At 38.6% G+C, this 4,638-nt stretch overlaps 1 long non-coding RNA gene across 1 annotated transcript; it reads right to left on the bottom strand.

Moving 5' to 3' along the window:
• Positions 1 to 344: 344 nt before the first annotated feature.
• Positions 345 to 3,456, bottom strand: LOC122898768. Its single transcript, XR_006383051.1, has 3 exons — positions 3,388 to 3,456; positions 3,021 to 3,095; positions 345 to 413 (listed from the first exon to the last, which is right to left on the bottom strand). It is a non-coding gene; the product is annotated as an uncharacterized LOC122898768 (long non-coding RNA).
• Between the last annotated feature and the right edge of the window lie 1,182 nt (positions 3,457 to 4,638).

Below are 4,638 nucleotides of genomic sequence, written 5' to 3'. Positions count from 1 at the left end.
ATCAGCTGTCTAATTCATTCACTCATTCATTTATATAAAAAAAAAATTACTGAACACTTCCTAAGCACCAGACAATGCTTTAAGCCGTCCACATAAGGCACTGAATGAGACAAGTCTTACGGAGGAGAAGACAGATACGTATATAATGGCCAGTGGAGGTAAGGGCCAAGAAGAGAAGGGGAGCCAAGCACAGGTACAAGAGTCACAAGGAGCTACTGAGCACAATGTGGAAAGAGCTGGTTGAGCAGAACAGAAACTCCACTACTCACCACACTTCTCATTCTTTCTCACCAGTCTTTGCCTTCCTCCTCTGATATTCCTCCTGGATTCAAATTGACTCAGTCTTTCATACCTTCCAAGGTGGTTTTGTCATTAGCTGGAAGAAGAACTGGCTGGACAGAACTTTTATTCACCTAGAAGTTAATAATAATGTTGAAAATTTCAAATGTTTTATAGTAATCTAGTCATTAAGCTCTTCTGTTGTATTCTGAAGTATCGAGTGTTTTCTCCCATCCCTCCACATATCAATGAAAAGAGCATCCAGACATTATATATTTATATATATAAGTGTAAAACTTTCATTTAAAATTTTTAGTATAAATTCTACCTCTTTAATCTGAAACATTGCTAGAAACATTCCTAAAATGGGGAGGGAAGGAAAAATTCTACCCAATGTTGAAGGTTTTGCAGGTATAATATCGACTTGTTTCAACACATTGCAAATACAGGGGTCTTGTGTTTTCAAATGGACATGAGGCAGTTAAAATGCCACATACCAGCTCCACGCCTTCTATCTTATAGCTCCATTCTCTGTTTAGACAAGGAGTACTTCTACCGATTATAATAAGCACATGGACTAATGTGATTTGGGGGCCTTGTAAGCCACATCTTTGTTAGTTTTAAATTCCACCACTTTATGTATGAAATTGTGGTAATTTTATTCATTTCAGAAAGTGCTCCACAATTATGCTGTGTCCGTCAGAACCCTTTCAATTAAGCCAATTAAGCCCTGTTTGCATTATTATTTCTGTTATAGACAGATGATTTAATTTTATCAATTTCTCTCCTAATGGCCCATACACGTACCAATTATACTTAAAATCACAACTTTCTCTTACCTTGTTCTATCTTGAGCCTCTTCTTGGCCTTTCTCAAATGCTATTAACAATTATTTTTGAAAATACAGGAAATATTCTGGGCCATTCCAATAATATTGAAACTTTGGCAAGTTTATAAATAATCATTTTCTCCCTTTTATGTATTCCTGATATTTAAGCCATAAATTATTTGGGTTTATTTTCACCCTCTAGTCATTTCACAAGAATCCTCTTCTTAATTTTTTAAAATATTTATTTATTTATTTTAGACAAAGAGAGAGTGTGTGAGTGGGAAGAGGGGTAGAGAAAGAGAGAGAGAATCCTCAAATAGGGTCCCTTCTGAGTGCAGAGCCCAATGGAGGGCTTGATTTCACAGCCCTGAGATCACGACCTGAGTTGAAACCAAGAGTCAGATGCTTAACCAACTGAGCCACTCAGGCACCCGCCTCTTCTCAATCTTTGTAATACAGAATTTGTACCTTAGAAGACAACCTTAATCTCCACTTGCAGTAAGACTTCTGACTTACTTTGACTTAATAACTAAGGAAGATGGTGTGAGAAACTCACTCAACATATTATATGATCCCTTCTTTGCATAGCAGAGAATTCCAGAAAATACAGACATGACACATCAAGCAGTAGCCATTTCATTAGGATATGTCAGCTATTTTCCCAAGTTATTTAATTCTGTTTCGCTTTCTCTTCCAGGTGTAAGTCTCTTTAATTCCTCCCCGTTGCCCCCCTCCCCTTATTTTCCTTCATACCTTGTTACACCTGAACTTTCTCTGTTGTTTTTATCTCCTGGAGCAGCTTCCATTGGGTTCCCAAGGTGTGTACTCTGTGCCATACTTTGGGCTGTCTCCCTACATTGAGAACAATCTCCTACCCTGACACCCTCCGTCTTCATCTTCAATGAGCTTCACTTCTGCTAGGAACTGTATCTGAACCAATTTTCCTACCCAGCTGCATTCTCCAGGCTATTCCCATGAATGCTGTCTTGGCCCAACCCAAGTGCCAGCACTTTAGGAGAAAGATACTACATGTTTCCATTTCTTCTTCTAAAGCAGCATGTTTGATTCTAAAAATAATATCTACCTTCAATATAAGAATTCTGAACTCAGTGTCAGAGCCTTTCACCCAAACCATGGCAAGATCTGCCAAGTCAACTCCCATCATTCCTTCAGGTATTTCTTTCCAGTTTTCTAGAAGTTCTAGGACCCAAACCCCCAGAAGGTGAAAAGCAAGGATAGATATTTCTTATAATAAAAGGGTAAGAAAATCCATTGCACACATCATATGGGTCATTTTGTGCTAGCAGCGAAAGAACGGACTATTCTTAAGATATAAAAATGAAAAGATGGGTGATTTAATAAAAGTTCTGAGGCTTCACTGGCCTTATCTCCATCCTTTTTATTTTCAGAGATATTTTGAAGGGAGTTCACACAATAGTAATGATCCATCATCAGTTTGGTGCTCTAAAGCTCAAGCTGTCCAAAAGTTTTCCATTGACATTTCATCTTTAAGAAGAGTAATTACTCCAATTATTCTCCAAATTTTGGATTCCTCTATAGTATGCGCACAAAGCCAAAAGTGTTACTTGTCATATGTTTGTGTGCATGTATATGTGTGTATACATATAGATATAATGAAATATATATATTTACCAAATATATATATTTACCAAAGATAGATAGGTAGATAGATATCAAAGTAAAGAGTGTTCCCAATGTAATTTTCATTCCTTTTTTACACTTAGGAAGAAAAAGGCCTCAACATTTTCGAGGGTTGTCTATAGTATTTCGTTTTTATGGAAACATTAGAAAGAGAGAGCCAATTATGCAAGACTCCATTTAATTTTGATTGCCTTACAATACAAACTGCTGAGGTTTTATAGGCTCCCACTAAAGAAAGAAAAAGACTTACCACCTAATTCCAGATATCTTGTGACTTATGAACCTTCAGACATAAAATCATTGAGTCTCCAGGGCAAGAAAGAGCCTAAAGTGGAAACAAGAAAATCAAGCTAGTCAGTAATGAAGATCAAAACTAAAAACGTTCAGTCCTGAATAAGCCTTTTTTTTTTCTTCAACTTTTACATTTGTCCTTTTTTATTTATTTGTTTTGAGTCTACTTACATCTGGTCAGAATCCCTTGTTGTTCATTTCTAGTGGTTTTTCTAGCCCAGCTAACAAGGAAGATAGGTTATTTACCAGGCCAATGGTAGGACTCAATTAAAAAAAAAATTAAAATAGTTACATGTTATTTGTTAAGTTAAACAAAGGTCACCCACTCGAAGGCCTTCAGGAGCCTCATTGACAGTCTGTTGTTTCCCACAATGGCAAGGCAGCATTCATTCACGTTCACGCGGTACCCCACGTTACTGCTGGGTTAGGATCCACCGCTCTAAGAGCTGCTACAGCCGGTAAGGTCAACGTGTAAAGCAGCCCAGGATGAAACAGTGTGAAGCAGAGGTGCCTGGCATCCACAGGAGGGCACAGAACCCTGCAATCAAAGCAAATGCGTGTCTGCAACCTGAGTTTTGGATCCCAGGTCACCAGTTTATGATATCCCTCCAGAATTAGGAAGTCTTTATCAATGGAAAACTGAATTGCATCTCCCATTATATTAGAATTACTATGTTTCAGTGTTATGTCTGCTTTGGGAGGATGTTTAAAATTCCTTTTTGATCACCTGATATAAGGAGAATTTTTAAATCCAAAGACAGTACAGCAGTGAGGTCCATCCTATACCAAAAGCAGATGAGTCACTACACTTTCTATTATGAAAGTGTAATCTTTGTTCCCACAGCAACACATAATAACAATGAAGGTATTATTTAGTATAAAACCTCCAATGCTTCTTTGTATCTTCCTCCTGTCCATACCTACCCAGTGATTGTTCAATGAGATGTAATCTCGCTCAATCTTCTTCCGTCTCCGGGAAGGCATGGCGCTTGCCTACAAAAAGGTCATAGTTTGGAGAAGTAACATACATGTACACAAAGGACTGTAATAGGAATATGGCATTGCTACGCGAGTTGTTTTTAAAACGTGGTAAGGGGTACAGATAAAAGGGAACACTCAGTGATATAAGAAAGGCATTGAAATGGTCCTTGAAGACAGACCAGCACCAAATTATGTCAGGAAAGAGCTGATTGGCATCGAGCTACACAGAGCAGTCATGTTAATGAGGCATGGAGACTGGAACCACTGTGAGCATTTGGCAGTGGATAGCCAGATCACAGGGAACATGTGGGCAAGTAAGTGGGACAATGGGATTCTAAGAGAGATGGGTTGAGCTCTTTCCTCACTGACTGCTCCATCTCACACTCCATATCTTTTTTCCTCCTCATCACCTGCCCCCATTTCAGTAATAGAGCCCAGAGCTCAGTCCTTGGACCTCTTCCACTGTCCCCTCATATCTTTTATTCTCATGGCTTTAAGCACCACCCTTATTCTGATGACTTCATGGTTTGTGTCTTCAGTGCATGACCTGAACTCCACACATGCACATTCCAATTTCCCATAGACCATCTAGACCA

Source organism: Neovison vison, chromosome 2, assembly GCF_020171115.1.
Source record: "Neovison vison isolate M4711 chromosome 2, ASM_NN_V1, whole genome shotgun sequence".
Lineage (NCBI taxonomy): Eukaryota > Metazoa > Chordata > Mammalia > Carnivora > Mustelidae > Neogale > Neogale vison.
This window is presented reverse-complemented; position numbering and strand designations above follow the sequence as displayed.